Below are 17,265 nucleotides of genomic sequence, written 5' to 3'. Positions count from 1 at the left end.
GGCAGAAAATATCTCTCGAGTACACCCGGAAATTATTGGAGGGCATTCCAAATCGTCTCGGTGAAGTAATTAAGATAAAAGGAATGCGTAGCAGGTACTCAGCTTTTGGACAGAAAGATGTCCAAATAAGTTTGTGCAATATAGGTTTTGTTTTTTGATTATGTTTGTTAATTCTTATGTTTCTATTTGCAGTGTTCTGTAAACTTACTGTCCGCCTGCTTAGCTGAGTGGTAACTTGTTTGCCTGCCATGCCCGGGTTCGATTTCCGGCCGGGTTGGAGATCTTTTTATTTATTTATTTCCACCCGTAGACTTGGAGTTGTGTTGTCCTCATCGTCATCTCATCGCCACCGACTCGCAAATCGCCCAATTTGGCGTCACCTGAAATAAGACTCACAAGTCGGCGGCCGAACTGCCCCTGTTGGGGACTCCCGATCAACAGTGCCATACGATCATTACGTCATTCATTTCGAAGCACGGTGGGCATTTAGTTTTTACATTCCTTACAGGAACTTTTATTTACTTTATACTAATCCTTTACTATTACCGAAATCAGTAGAATGAAGGGAAATTCAATGCATCATGTTTGTCCGAATAATTATGAGTGAGTGCCATCGAAAGAGCACGGCTATTCCCCTTCCCCTTCCATCCACAATACGAGCTTTTGCTCCGTCTCTAACGACCTTGCCGTCGATGGAGAGTTATGTCCTAATCTCCCTACGTTTCTTGCTTGCTTTCTACCTGCAATGAGTTGCTAAATGTGTTACCCGTACTCGTGTCCCTCGTAAGTGAAAAGTCGTTGCGTTATATTGTGGCAATAGCAAAAGGGTTGCTTGGCATTCTTTTTCGTTCATCCCTTTTTGTTGGATAAAATGACCCGGACTCGTTGGCAGATGCTGCTGATATGTGGCTGGTGCCGCACGGGAGAGAAAGAAAGTTGGCGCGGAGCGGTAGAATGGCGCACCGGCTCAGCTCGGACAAATCGCTCGTGCGGATGGTGCGCGCCGGCAGCGGACAATGCGGTTTGCAGCCGGCAACTTGGCCAGACAGGTCGCGGCCCGGGAACAATACTGCCCGCATCCTGGGCAGCCGTGCTACAGTCGCGACCGCTAGTATTCGTACCCTGGGCTCGTAGAATTCCACATCGTCAACAAACTGTTGCGTTACTTGTATTGCCATCAATACAGGACAGTAATATCTACCTCCACTGTTCTGGAAAAACAAAGGACGTATTACAGATAATCTTACCCTTGTATGTTTTTAGTCATTTTTGAGATCATTTCTCCCAGAGTACAGCGTTTTTTTTTATATTTTAAAAATGAACATGGACAGCCACAACGGCAAGCAACTTTTTTTTAATGTTGTCAGTTGTAATGGATGAACACTTAACGTTCTTGGAGTCGTAACGCTTGCTCCGTTCACAGCCACCGTCTACAATCAGTGTGTGACTTCTGAAGATGGTGTAAGACAGACCGAAACCGGTAACCTCATAAAAAAAGTTTCTTGCGGTTGTCATTGTTGATGTTCACTTTTTTTGTATCTTTTTATCCATTGGTCCGCAGCTCGTGGTCTCGCGGTAGCGTACTCGCTTCCCGAGCACGGGGTCCCGGGTTCGATTCTCGGCGGGGTCATTAATTTGCATCTGCCTGGAGATGACTGGGTGTTGCTGTGTCGTCGTCATCACCATCATCATCATTATGATCATTCATCCCTATTACGGTCGGAGGAAGGCAATGGCAAACCACCTCCGCTAAGACCTTGCCTCGTACGGCGGTGCGAGTCTCCCGGACTGAAGGGCCTAGAACCGCAGACGGCCGCTGTGGCCGAGCGGCCCTAGGCGCTTCAGTCCGGAACCGCGCTGGTGCTGCGGTCGCAGGTTCGAATCCTGCCTCGGGCATGGATGTGTGTGATGTCCTTAGGTTAGTTAGGTTTAAGTAGTTCTAAGTTCTAGGGGACTGATGACCTCGGATGTTAAGTCCCATAGTGCTCAGAGCCATTTGAACCTATAACCGCACGGTCACAGTGGTCGGCCGTCCCATTACTGTTCGATTGGATTCACGTCGGGCGATCTGGGTGACCAAATCATTTGCTCGAATTCTGCAGAATGTTCTTCAAACCAGTCGCCAACACTTGTGGCCCGGTGACATTACGCATTATTGTTTTGGAACATGAATCGTTGGAGATGGTCTACAAGTAGCCGAACATAACCATTTCCAGTCAGTGATCGACCAGAGGACCCAGTCCGTTCCATGTAAACACAGCCTGCTTGCCCCACTGTAGGACCACCACCAGCTTGCACACTGCCTTGTTGACAGCTTCACTCCATGGCATCGTGGGGTCTGCACCAAACTCTAAACCTGCCATCAGCTCTCACCAGGACTCGTCTGACCAGACCACGGTTTTTCTGTCGTTTAGGGTCCAACAGATATGGCCACGAGCTCAGGAGAATCGCTGCAGGCGATGTCGTGCTGTTACCAAAGGCACTTCCGTCGGTCGTCTACTGCCATAGTCCATTAACGCCAAATTTCGCGGCTCCGCCCTAACGGATACGTACGTCGTATGTCCCACATTGATTTCTGCCGTTATTTCACTCAGTGTTGCCTGACTGTTAGCCGTGACAACTCTAAGCAATCGCAACTGCTCTCGGTCGCTAAATGAAGGCCGTCGGCCACTGGGTTGTCCGTGGTGAGAGGTAATGCCTGGAATTTAGTATTCGTGGCGCGCTCTTGACACTGTGGATCTCAGAATATTGACTTCCGTAATGATTTCCGAAATGGAATGTCCCAAGTGTCTAGTTCCAGCTACCATTCCTCGTTCAAAGTCTGTTAACTCCCGTCCTGCGGCCATCATCACGCCGGAAACTTGGTCGCCTGAATTACCTGAGCACAAATGACAGCTCCATCAATGCACTGCCCTTTTATACCTTGTCTGAGCGATACTGCCGTCCCCTGTATATGTGCATATCGTTAGCCCATGACTTCTGTCCTCTCAGCGTACATTTTGTTGCAGTTTATTGGTTGTGCAGAAAGCTACGCTTATATCAGAAACACGTCATTGCATTCATCCCACAACCAGGCTCTTGTGCAGTGCCTTTCCTCCATAGTTTCTGGCACCTAGTTTCGTGGTTCATGACGGCGATGTTCGATTATTTATATAGAATGAGGTAACGGAGTGGTGAAGTTATTGGACTAACACTCGAGGGGGAGGGGTCAGATTTCCGGTCCGCCCATCCAGGTCTAGGGTTCCTGTGGTTTCCCTAAATTACTTAAGTGGATTGCCAGAAAAATGTCTTTTTAACTGCGGTGACCGATTTCCTGCCCCATCCTTACCGAAACAGTGTTCCACCTATCATGACCTCGCCGTGGATGGAAGTTAAACCAGTATCTCCTTTTCTTATATTTTTCGAGCATTTGTTTGCTCTCAGTTCGTCTGTGGCGAATGAAAATAATTGATACGTCTTGCTGTTATTGCAAGTTTACGTCGTTTACTGGCAGTGTGCTCTGTAAGCTATTTCATAAAATCGCTGTCGTTTCCGTGAACATAATGTAAATGTGACCGGCCGGTGTGGCCGAGCGGTTCTAGGCGCTTCAGTCTGGAACCGCGCGACCGCTACGGTCGCGGGTTTGAATCCTTCCTGGGGCATGGATGTGTGTTATGTCCTTAGGTTAGTTAATTTCAAGTAGTTCTAATTCTAGGGGACTGATGATCTCAGATGTTAAGTCCCATAGTGCTTAGATCCATTTGAATTTTTGTAAAATGTGCCGAACCTCTGTTTAGAAGGAAGAACGCGTGAAGTCCTTAATCTTGCCGCAATAAAATAAGTTGTTATCCAGTAGTAAAGCGTGATTTCAGAGACTTCTAAAAATTGTCAACGTTCACATTGTTTTGATCAGTAATACGGGAAAGCAGACAGGAGGGAGGCAGCGCAGATGTCAGCTCTGGGCTGACAACTGCGGGGGTCGTGGCTCGAATTCCGATATTACGCGGTTGCTACAGTTTACCTGCGGTGTACTCAAGTAAGACCAGGCAACGAGCAGCGTATTTCTTTGAATAACTCGTATCGTGCACCGGTTAGCCACTAAAACCAAAGAGGAAAAACGGCTATTTTAACACCTCTGCCCGTGACGTGGCGGTAGATGTAGCTACAGCTACAGCGCCGGCGGGTCTGCGGCCATCAGTATATCGTATTCACACCGGTCCCTGTGTTGACGAAGCACGGCAGGGATCGGATTCTCTTCCTGGGCGATCAGGTGACGCTAATTCCGTCACACAACGTGAAAGTTTCTGTTCGTTTTCGTCGGAGAACATGCAGTTTCCGTGTCCATTGTCTTTTAAGTGCTTACATATTTCCGTGTGAGTCCATTGGCTTCACTGTAGTTGAAATTTCAGAACACAGCTACAATAATAAATCAAACGTCGTGTAATCAGTGTTTATTAACCATCCTGCACGTTTCCAGAGTGAGATTTTCACTCTGTAGCGGAGTGTGCGCTGATATGAAACTTCCTGGCAGATTAATACTGTGTGCCGGACCGAGACTCGAACTCGGGACCTTTGCCTTTCGCGGGCAAGTGCTCTACCAACTGAGCTACCCGAGCACGACTCACGCCCCATCCTCACAGATTTACTTCCGCCAGTACCTCGTCTCCTATCTTCCGAACTTTACAGAAGCTCTCCTGCGAACCTTGTAGAACTGTTGTTGTTGTTGTTGTTGTCTTCAGTCCTGCGACTGGTTTGATGCAGCTGTCCATGCTACTCTATCCTGTGCAAGCTTCTTCATCTCCCACTACCTGCTGCAACCTACATCCTTCTGAATCTGTTTAGTGTATTCATCTCTTGGTCTCCCTCTACGATTTTTACCCTCCACGCTGCCCTCCAATACTAAATTGGTGATCCCTCGATGTCTCAGAACATGTCCTACCAACCGATCACTTCTTCTAGTCAAGTTGTGCCACAAGCTCCTCTTCTCCCCAATTCTATTCCATACCTCCTAATTAGTTATGTGATCAACCCATCTAATCTTCAGCATTCTTCTGTAGCACCACTTTTCGAAAGCCTCTATTCTCTTCTTGTCTAAGCTATTTATCGTCCATGTTTCACTTCAAAAATGGCTCTGAGCATTATGCGACTTAACATTTGAGGTCATGAGTCCCCTAGAACTTAGAACTACTTAAACCTAAATAACCTAAGGACATCACACACATCCATGCCCGAGGCAGGATTCGAACCTGCGACCGTAGCGGTTCCAGACTGCAGCGCCTAGAACCGCTCGGCCACACCGGCCGGCCGTTTCACTTCCATACATGGCTACACTCCATACAAATACTTTCAGAAACGACTTCCTGACACTTAAATCAATACTCGATGTTAACAAATTTCTCTTCCTAAGAGCCATTGCCAGTCTACATTTTATATCCTCTCTACTTCGACCATCATCAGTTATTTTGCTCCCCAAATAGCAAAACTCCTTCACTACTTTAAGTGTCTCATTTCCTAATCTAATTCCCTCAGCATCACCCGACTTAATTCGACTACATTCCATTATCCTCGTTTTGCTTTTGTTGATGTTCATCTTATGCCATCCTTTCAAAACACTGTCCATTCCGTTCAACTGCTCTTCCAAGTCCTTTGCTGTCTCTGACAGAATTACAATGTCATCGGCGAACCTAAAAGTTTTTATTTCTTCTCCATGGATTTTAATACCTACTCCGAACTTTTCTTTTGTTTCCTTTATTGCGTGCTCAATATACAGATTGAATAACATCGGGGATAGGCTACAACCCTGTCTCACTCCCTTCCCAACCACTGCTTCCCTTTCATACCCCTCGACTCTTATAACTACCATCTGCTTTCTGTACAAGTTGTAAATAGCCTTTATCACTCCTGAAAGAAAGGATATTGCGGAGACATGGCTTAGCCGCAGCCTCGGCGATGTTTCCAGAATGAGATTTTCACTCTGCAGCGGAGTGTGCGCTGATATGAAACTTCGTGGCAGATTAAAACTTTGTGCCGGACCGAGACTCGAACTCGGGACCTTTGCCTTTCGCGAGCAAGTGCTCTACCAACTGAGCTACCCAAGCACGACTCACGCCCCGTCCTCACAGCTTTACTTCCGCCAAAAGTAAGTAAGCAAAGCTGTGAGGACGGGGCGTGAGTCGTGCTTAGATAGCTCAGTTGGTAGAGCACTTGCTCGCGAAAGGCAAAGGTCCCGAGTTCGAGTCTCGGTCCGACACACAGTTTTAATCTGGCAGGAAGTTTCATCCTGCACGTGTTATTGCTGGATTTTCTGCAGAGCAAAACATGTCCATAGTGAGTTATTTATAAAAATGGTATTCGCACGAATATTTTGGCAGTACGCTGCTCTGTTAGTGTCCACATACGCTGTTCATATATTTTTGTATGTCGTATATACTAGTTTCAAGCGCTGATCGTGCAAGTAAGGTTACAAGGCGAACCATTGTCGTCTGTGTGTGAGCACGGCCTATTTTCGACGTCAACGGGCAATAACCACTCACATACGGCAGGTGCAGCACTAGCAGTGGAGGACATGTTGTAATGGTACTTGAATTAGGTAACCATTACGGCACCTCAACTTAACCTCTCGATACCAGCAATATTCTACTGTTTTTTTCTGTAAAGTAGTTAACATACTCCTGAGACAACATTCAGATTTGATTTCATTAATCTAGAGGTACTTTGATACATCTATATGTTTATGTTGCAATGATATTATTCTTATGTGTATTCTTTCTTTTGTCACTATGATCTTTGACGTTTTTTGTAACTCTGATTTTTGGCGCGTAAGCGGTTATTAGTTTTGTTTTGTTAGAGTGTCGGACCTTGAGAAAGTCAAGTCTTGGACGTCATGTTGGAAAGACGCATATTGTAGTCAGCTTTTAAAATGTGAACTTTAACAGTGAGGAAGATGTTTTCAAGTATGTTTTGTATTGTGAAGTGATGTTTTGTGTGTTACGTGATATTGCAACAAAAGCAAAAAAAGGAAGTGTAACTTAAATTCGGAGTGCTGATTATTTTTTTACATCACCATTGTGCTAACTTTCAAAGGTTTAATCTTCAAGAATGGTTTGCGAAACACATCTATAAAACTTTTGAATATAGCAGAATAAAACTTAGGCCTCTTCGCATCCGAGCTTGGAATCACCACCACCTAGATTTTCGACGATTGAGCCATGATTTTACAACGAGAAAACGAAAAGATGAGTGCCTAGTTTATTTATTATTACATGAAATGACTTTATTAACTGTGCTCTAATGACACCTGCCACATAATAACTTTGTTGTTGCCCTAAAATGCAGTATTTAGCAGCGTAAGCAACACCACAATCATTATTATATTTTGACGTTTGTTGTGGTAGGGTTGTTAGAATGTAAACGGTGTCGAGAGGGTGGTTTGGGGGGGGGGGGGGGCACGGAAAACAGTGCAGTCGCCGTCGTAATGCGCGTACGGAGCGATTTATTTGATGTCCAAAAGGGCATAATCATTGGCTTACCGGCCAAAGGTGGAAGCATTTCCGAAACGGCTATGTTTGTAAATTGTTCGGCGGCCGTCGTAGTTAAAGTGTATCGTGCATGGCAAAATGATGCTATCCAAAACCAGCGCCGAGGCAGCTACGGTGCCGTACGTGACAGGGATGAACGACAGCTGTGGAGATTTGTACTGGCTAATAGACATGTAGCTATTGAGCAACAGACGGCCCGGATGAATCGAGGAGCTACCAACAATATCTCCTCGACGACTGTTCAGCGAACTCCGTATGGGTCTCTACAGCAGGCGCCTGGTTCGTGCATTCATGCTGAATGCCGTTCATTGACGACGAAGACTGGAGTTTGCACGCGCAACTGGTCGTTCACTGGAGTGGCAACAGACGGCCTTTACAAATGAATCACATTTGTACTTTATCACTGTACGTACGTTGTCACGGGCTATAGAATTCTATTAACGATAATGCGTCATTCCATTCTACAAAGAAACTATGGCTAATTTGATAAACTATACTGGAGAAGGAAATCGGTTGTGCCGCTGGACCTGATGGGATACCAGTTCGATTTTACACAGAGTACGCGAAGGAACTTGCCCCCCTTCTTGCAGCGGAAAAGGGCACAGGTCATCCCCGTTTTCAAGAAGGGACGTCGAACAGATGAGCGGAACTATAGACCTATATCTCTAACGTCGATCAGTTGTAGAATTTTGGAACACGTATTATGTTCGAGTATAATGACTTTTCTGGAGACTAGAAATCTACTCTGTAGGAATCAGCATGGGTTTCGAAAAAGACGATCGTGTGAAACCCAGCTCGCGCTATTCGTCCACGAGACTCAGAGGGCCATAGACACGGGTTCCCAGGTAGATGCCGTGTTTCTTGACTTCCTCAAGGCGTTCGATACAGTTTCCCACAGTCGTTTAATGAACAAAGTAAGAGCATATGGACTATCAGACCAATTGTGTGAATGGATTGAAGAGTTCCTAGATAACAGAACGCAGCGTGTCATTCTCAATGGAGAGAAGTTTTCCGAAGTAAGAGTGATTTCAGGTGTGCCGCAAGGGAGTGTCATAGGACCGTTGCTATTCACAATATACATAAATGACCTTATGGATGACATCGGAAGTTCACTGAGACTTTTTGCAGATGATGCTGTGGTATATAGAGAGGTTATAACAATGGAAAATTGTACTGAAATGCAGGAGGATCTGCAGCGAATTGACGCATGGTACAGGGAATCGCAATTGAATCTCAATGTAGACAAGTGTAATGTGCTGCGAATACATAGAAAGAAAGATCTCTTATCATTTAGCTACAATATAGCAGGTCAGGAAATGGAAGCAGTTTATTGGTTCACATGGCTCTGAGCACTATGGGACTCAACTACTGAGGTCATTAGTCCCCTAGAACTTAGAACTAGTTAAACCTAACTAACCTAAGGACATCACAAACATCCATGCCCGAGGCAGGATTCGAACCTGCGACCGTGGCGGTCTTGCGGTTCCAGACTGCAGCGGAAGCAGGTTATATCATAAATTATCTGGGAGTAGGCATTAGGAGTGATTTAAAATGGAATGATCATATAAAGTTGATGGTCGGTAAAGCAGATGCCAGACAGATTCATTGGAAGAATCTTAAGGAAATGCAATCCGAAAACAAAGGAAGTAAGTTACAGTACGCTTGTTCGCCCACTGTTTGAATACTGCTCAGCAGTGTGGGATCCGTACCAGATAGGGATGATAGAAGAGATAGAGAAAATCCAACGGAGAGCAGCGCGCTTCGTTACGGGATCATTTAGTAATCGCGAAAGCGTTACGGAGATGATAGAGAAACTCCAGTGGAAGACTCTGCAGGAGAGACGCTCAGTAGCTCGGTACGGGCTTTTGTTGAAGTTTCGAGAACATACCTTCACCGAGGAGTCAAGCAGTATATTGCTCCCTCCTACGTATATCTCGCGAAGAGACCATGAGGATAAAATCAGAGAGATTAGAGCCCACACAGAGGCATACCGACAATCCTTCTTTCCACGACGAATACGAGACTGGAATAGAAGGGAGAACCAAAGAGGTACTCAAGGTACCCTCCGCCACACACCGTCAGGTGGCTTGCGGAGTATGGATGTAGATGTAGATTATTCGAAGAACAATAACAGTTTTCGACGAAGTGTTCAGGGAATACCTAAATGAGTGTAATCAGATGTGAATTTGACCTCGTCCTCTGTGAAAGTGAGCTTAGATCGTTAATACCGTGTACGGGTCGGGAGTAGTATTAAATTTTATGTTGAAGTTATACCGTCTAGAGGAAGTGATGGGAACGACGAGCAAAGTAACATAATAACGGAAACCGCATGAGAGTAATTGGCAATAAAGTGTAGAAGCGGGAGTAGCAGGAAAGAAAAGCTTTATTCGAAGAGAAAGGTAGACGAGGGCATGTAGCAGGATTGATGAAGATAGGTGAGGATGCAAAGTGCTTTTCTGCGACCAGCTGTAGTCAACAGCGGCGCTTGGGCTCGTTGCGGCGTAGGCGGTTAGCGCTCCCAAGAGGGCTCGTTAGCGGCGCCACACTCCAATTGTTATCGGCAAATAATTTCTGACGTCCATTAAAGCCTAGCGGGAGATTTGTGCTGTCTTTAGAAGAGCCGAAAAAGCCAACAGTTTCCAGGCGTTCCAACCTTCTGCGGCCCAAAGATAAACGAGGCATTGGCAAAAACGCAATTATAACCACATTCGCTGCCATGCTGACGTAGACCTTACACAGATCCTCAAAAAACATTAGACAGATGATAGAATAATTTGTGTCGTAGTGAAATGACATGGTGCACTGATCTGTCCGAGCCATTCGTAAGCGCTAGGCTGTGTTAGCTATGATTTACGATAGGGGAAAATGTATTGGTGCTTCAGGGAAGAACCCTTCCATCTGCGAAGATGTGCAGACATCAACATGCCACGCATCACAAGTGTTGCGGCAATATTGCGTTGGAAGAGTATGACAACCCACCGTGGGCAGTGTCTATCAGTAGACTAACGCCGCTCCCTAATTGTAATCAACGACGACCTGCAAGAACTGAGCAAAGCAAGATACAAGACACACGCTCATGGAATTTCAGAAGATGATCTCCGATATTCTTCATACTCTTTGCTAATCTTGTTTTCCAATTCTAATGTTATTTTTTCATTCCTTCCCGTTCTGTTGTGTACCCAATTCGCAATCTCATTGCAATCGTTATTTTCACTACAGTCAGCTTATCAGCCGTATACTACAGGCTTTCCGTTTCCTATGATGACAGGACTACTCTTTTTTGAAACTTGTGGGTTAGATTTTCTGGCATTTTTTCAGATAACTCACTGGACAACGATTTTTTTTCAGTTTCTCCATGCTGTGTTCTGTTTTTAAAGTCGTTTCAAACAACTTTCTTGATATGTTAGCCATATCATCATAATAGGCATTTCACCTGCATCCAGGTCGTAATTTGCCTAAAATGTGAGTGCCTGTCTGATGACATTAAATGAGTTTTTTTACTTTCGTTCTTGGTTTTCATTATCAGTTTCCAGCTCCGTTGCTGTAATTGTTCCAGAATGCTGCTACAGTCGCAAAGAATCATTATTCTGTTCCATAGCTAGTTGCCAGACATAGCTGCTTCTTTTATTACCATTATTTCTGCAACGTATGCAAGTAGTGCAGTTATGAAAATTATTCCTCCTTTCTGCAACGCAGAGCACTAATATGCGCAACCACTCCCTCGTATGTTGTAGATACATTACATAAAGTCAGCAAAACATGCTCACCTCTTTCAGGTAATTATCACACCGTTACTAACGTTTATCTGTTGAATGAAACTGGCTGGTTCATAAAAGTCGAATGGATAACACAGTGTTGTTTTTGGAGAAAAGAACATTCCGATTACGGAAGTGGTGATTGACTTATTGAAAGTCCAATTTTTTATTTTTGATACGACTTTTTTATGATGCAGTTATAACCGCTCTCGGTCTTCAAAGGCCATATTCAGATGCTACAACAGAACAGAAAAGTTTAAATAAGGACGTGAAGCAAGTGCAGTTATTTTCACCCCGTCTGCTTACGAGCTTAATGAAGTGCTATTAACATGCATATCGTTCATAACTATGAGCGGCGTTTGAAGAACAAGTATTCATGCATTGTCGATTAAACATAAAATCAGAAATCAGGGAATTATATACATATACCCAAGTGCACTTACTTCCCCACTCCTTGCGCTAGATGCGCACGTCTACAAGACAATCTTCAATCCATAAAATATATCACTTATTACAATAATCTTCCATCAAATATAAAAGTAGATACAGGCCCTTAAAACAGTAAAACCTATTTAGAAGAAAGAAGCTCCTACAATAAAAGAGACAGATTAGCAATCTCTGTGGTCTCTTCTAAGCTCATATGCAGTGGCGTAAAAACCTAGCAGCGCCATCGGACACGGAAAAATGCACCTCACCGGTTGATACTCCGTGCCACCCAAGGGCTACTGCTGCAGTGGATGACCGCTACCTACGGATTATGGCTCGGAGGAACCCTAACAGCAACGCCACCATGTTGAATAATGCTTTTCGTGCAGCCACATGACGTCGTGTTACGACACAAACTGTGCGCAATAGGCTGCATGATGCTCCCGACGTCGATGGCGAGGTCCACTTTGCAACCACGACACCATGCAGCGCTTTACGGATGGGCCCAACAACATGCCGAATGGACCGTTCAGGATTGGCATCACGTTCTCTTCACCGATGACTTTCCCATATGCCTTAAACCAGACAATCGTCGGAGACGTGTTTGGAGGTAACCCGGTCAGGCTGAACGCCTTTGACACACTGTCCAGCGAGTGCAACAAGCTGGAGGTTCCTTGATGTTTTGGGGTGGCATTATGTGGGACCGTCGTACGCCGCTGGTAGTCGTGGAACGCGGCGTGACGGCTGTACAGTACGTGAATGTCATCCTCCGACCGATAGTGCAACCATATCGGCAGAATACTGGCGAAGTATTAGTCTTCATCGACGACAATTTGCGCCCCCATCGTGCACATCTTGTGAATAACTTCCTTCAGGATAACGACATCGCTCAACTAGAGTGGCCAGCATGTTCTCCAAACATGAACCCTATCGGACATACCTGGGATGGATTGATAACGGCTGTTTATGGACGACGTGGCCCACCAGCCACTCTGAGGGATCTATGCCGAATCGCCGTTGAGGAGTGGGATAATCTGGACCAACAGAGCCTTGATGAACCTGGGGATTGTATGCCACGACAAATAAAGGCATGCGTCAATGCAAGAGGACGTGCTACTGGGTATTATAGGTAACGGTGTGTACAGCAATCTGGACTACCACCTCTGAAGGTCTCGCTGTATGGTGGTACAACATGCAATGTGTGGTTTCCATGAGCAACAAAAAGGGCGGAAATGATGTTTATGTCGATCTCTATTCCAGTTTTCTGTACAGGTTCCGGAACTCTCGGAACCGAGGTGATGCAAAACTTTTTTTGATGTATTTCATGAATAACTTATTGAAATATTATTGTAATAATTGTCATGTTTTATGGTTTTTACGACTGATGATTGTCTTACAAAGGACGCGTGCATTTAGCGCAGAGGGTGGGTAAGGAAAAGTACACTTGGTTGTATGTATATAATTCCCACATTTCTGATTTCATCTTTAGTTGAAACTCATGAGCACTTTTTCATCGGACGCCGGCCATAGGAATGAACCATATGCATGTTAATAGCACTTTATTAAGCAGATAGGTAGACCTAGTGAAAATAATTACACTAGTTTCAGGTTTAATTTAAGCTTTTCTTTTGTCTATTGTAGCACCCGAAAATCGCCTGTTAAGGCGGAAGCTGGGTATAATTAAATTACAAAAAGTACCTTATAATGTTGTTTGTACGTCTTTGCTATACTAATATCCATAGGACGGTGCAGTTTGTGCTACTCGAGTATTGTAGTTAAAAATCTCACCGCCATTTTCGTTAACAAAGAGACAACATTCTTGCTGTGGTGTGCGACGACACTAAGCTGTTATGCGGGTAACAGACCACATGTGCATTTCGCTGAACTGGCGTCCAGTTGAATGGGTTGTGCTCGCAAGCCACACGACAACAGATAAAACCAGGAACTCTGCTTGATGATTAATGTGAATGAACCTTAGCGATTAGAAAATTATGGTTCGTTGCTAGCACCAACAGCAAATAAAAACTTATTAAATGTTGCCTATTCTATTCTCTGGTCGAAAGTCCAAGTGAAAATTCACACGTTAAACTTACGTGCGGTATCCACTGTGTTAACAGGCGGTATTATGTTGGTTCAGGGGAGTTTCTGCACTTCTTGCTCCGAGGCAAAAAAAGTTATATTTTCGCTCTGGCATAAGCAGATAAGATCATTAAACGTTTATGGCTTTACCTTATTGTAGACATTGCTTCAGGTAACACTCTTAGTAGGCGGTTTAGAGTGAATGAATTTTATCTGTAGAAAATAGGATTAACAGCTAGCTGAGCATATTGTTCGTAACTGCAGGGGATGTGTGTAAATGACATTTCTTTCTCTTAAAGTTGTGGCTCCATATGATTACATTTATCTTTGCAAGCTGTTGAAGTTTCTCACCGCTTTATAACAAGCATCGGTGATACTTTTACCACGAAAGCCACTTCTCTGTTGTTCACTTCGGTATATCCGGAAGTTATGAAGTTTCTCCGTATACAACTAATTGCTACAAATTCGTGTAGCAGGCATCCGAGCATATCTGCAGTAAATGTATATTTTACCGAAACAGTTGGTTCATTGTGTACTGTGCGCAGCATAGTCAATAAGGCGACACGTGCGCTGCCGGCGGAGCTAACACATGCTCAGCACGTGCATGCCTCATTGCTCCCACACTCCCGGGCCCAACACTTGACAACAGATCTTAAGGGGGAACAACAGGGTGACGGTCCAAAATATTGCTCAAATTCAGGATATATTTTTTTCTCCGTGCGGGAATGTAGTAGACAAATAGGATTTGTTGCAATTAACAAAGCATACATTGAAGTTTTTATTAGTATTTTTTGTTGAAAAATATTAATAGCTTCACCATGTAATTGGGATTTTCCCGAGACACCTCTGAAAAGAGGTAGATGGACGGTTGTCGCTGTAACTCTGGTTGTGGTTATCTGAAACACCAAACTAGTCCATATAGGTGTCATTTTAATTTTAGTTCATCATACACATTTGGAAAAGAAAAACTTTTTGGTGAAATTATAGGTACTTGGAAAGATGGCAATTTTTGGAACCCTCTTTTGTGGCTAAAAAAACACTAAGTATCAACATGAAAACTATCGGCTACGATGAACTGAAGAGAATTCAGTTTGCTTCAAGGGAGACCAAAATTAATTAAAATCAGATTAAAATTGTAGCGTGGGCGACGACAATCAAGCCGAAAAACATGGTTTTGAGAAAAACACGTATAAAATTGGACAAGTATTTATCAAATAAAAAAAGGGACAAAGTTTGAAACTTGCGGGGTATCATCGATGCATGCTCCATAATTGTCGCCCCGGCTAGTGAATGGCCGCTTTCTGCTGCTTTGACCAAGTAAGCCCTCATTTTCGTCCTCAAAGCCCTTTTCGTCACAGAGCGTATAGCCGCTGGCGTCTTTATCTTCACAGAATCGGCACCACGATTATGATTTGAAGGGCGTTTGCCATGTGCATTTGTGCAGTATGGCTTACATTGAATAGACATATGGCCAAATTTGAAGCGATGTTGGCCGGCCGCGGTGGTCTAGCGGTTCAGGCGCACAGTCCGGCACCGCACGACTGCTACGGTCGCAGGTTCGAATCCTGCCTCTGGCATGGATGTGTGTGATGTCCTTAGGTTAGTTAGGTTTAAGTAGTTCTAAGTTCTAGGGGACTGATGACCACAGATGTTAAGTCCCGTAGTGCTCAGAGCCATTTGAACCTTTTTTATGAGACTATCAAAACTTTCGTTCACATTTTGAGTAAAAACGCCCAAACAACGATGCAGAAAATATGATTTACTGAAATCTGTATAAATAAGTGTGATGGCACCGATAACGACTTGTGGCTCTTATTTAAACGCTCACAGAATCGTTACTTTGTGGAGTTCGCGCATAATATTTTGGGGAATAATTCTTCAATGTATATGCATTCGAGTTCCGTAATTAAAAAAAATATTCGAGGTTTTTTCGACCGTCACCCTGCTGCCGTTCCCCCCAGATAATATTTAATGTTTATACAGTTGGACTTCATCTTTCATTGACACGTGTCTCGTAACGTATTCAGATATTATTTAAAGGAAAGAATGCAGCATAGAAAAACTTGGAACAATAAAATTCCAAAATGGGAGAAATTAATGAGAATGTCAATAATAAGCACACAGTACAAAAATTCACTTCAGTTGACAAATCTTGAGATGGAAACAGGGAAAGAGGGACTTTCCGGTCATATCACGTTAGCGGGCTCTACACAATGGCACTCACCTGGAATTATTTGAGAAAACTAAACACCGAACTATCAACCAGGCTGTGTACTCTTTACATGATCATCTTTCGTACTTTATTTTAGTGACAAAAAGTGACCGTAATACAATCTGACTAAAATACTCATATCAACATCGTTGTCTAATATACGAATATGGTGTCTGTTCTTTCTGACATGTCAGAAAGAACAGACACCATATTCATGTAAGTATATAGTTCTGGCAATAGCGGCCATGACCATCCTCTTCTGTGCGGATGCACACATATTACCCGAACTCTTACGGAACTTGGTAAGAATGTCTTCCACGAGTAATGAGTGTGTTGGGTAGGGACACTATGAATGTAGTGTGTGGACATATAAGGTGAGAATGTGAGTCTTGTGGGAGGCGTAAGCGAGATAGTCCCTGCAGTCGCACTATCCTCTGTGCCCTCGGTGGCTCAGATGGATAGAGCGTCTGACATGTAAGCAGCAAATCCCGGGTTCGAGTGCCGGTCGGGGGCGCACATTTTCATCTGTCCCCGTTGACATATATCAACGCTCGTCAGCAACTGAAGGTATTAATATTTAATTCTTCAGAATTATTAATGCGAGCGAGATGGCGCAGTGGCTAGCACACTGGACTCGCATTCGGAAGGGGTGCGGTTCAAACCCGCGTCCAGCCATCCTGATTTAGGCTTTCCCTGATTTCCCTAAATCGCTTTAGCCAAATACCCGGATGGTTCCTTTGAAAGGGCACGTCCGTCATACTTCCCCATTCTTCCCTAATCCAATGAGACCGATGACCTCGCTGTCTGGTCCCCTCCCCTCGAATCAACGAACCAGTTATTAATGACTTACGCTCTTGAGAGATATGGATGCTGTGTTGCTACAGCAGCTTCATGGGAGTTTCTATTTAAAGTATCCGAAATCGAGCTCTGAAAAGAACGTAATTCTCTAAACCAATTTGGTAACAAGTAGCTGTAAATTCCGTACCAGTACTAGCAGATTTATATATTCAGCCTTCTGGTCGGTACTGGTGGTGGCGAGAGATCAGTGGTCCTGGCTACGTACAACAACGGCATCTGTGAACGCACTGAATGAGCACGGGGACGTGGACCGTGGTGCGAAACTAACTTTGCCGTAATCCGGCTTAGAGCCGTCTGCTTCGCAGTGGTGCATTTACAGGGCTGGAAACGCCGTCTGCGTAACTTTTTGTCCCGTAGCTGTTTCCTTAACGCTAATTGTGCAACGCTGCTGCAGCTGTACTGTCAACGCGAGATTTCT

The 17,265-nt window shown here is 44.4% G+C and overlaps 1 protein-coding gene and 1 non-coding gene across 2 annotated transcripts in view; one reads left to right on the top strand and one right to left on the bottom strand.

Annotated features, from left to right (window-relative positions):
• The window catches only part of LOC126471168 (dystrophin, isoforms A/C/F/G/H-like), an 881,357-nt gene that overhangs the window by 507,265 nt on the left and 356,827 nt on the right, over positions 1 to 17,265 (top strand). The window lies entirely within an intron of this gene.
• Trnas-cga (transfer RNA serine (anticodon CGA)) lies at positions 4,522 to 4,596 on the bottom strand. Its single transcript has one exon. It is a non-coding gene; the product is annotated as a tRNA-Ser (tRNA).

Source organism: Schistocerca serialis, chromosome 3, assembly GCF_023864345.2.
Source record: "Schistocerca serialis cubense isolate TAMUIC-IGC-003099 chromosome 3, iqSchSeri2.2, whole genome shotgun sequence".
Classification (NCBI taxonomy): Eukaryota; Metazoa; Arthropoda; class Insecta; order Orthoptera; family Acrididae; genus Schistocerca; species Schistocerca serialis.
Note: the sequence above shows the minus strand (reverse complement) of the source record. Positions and strands in the feature narration are given on the sequence as shown.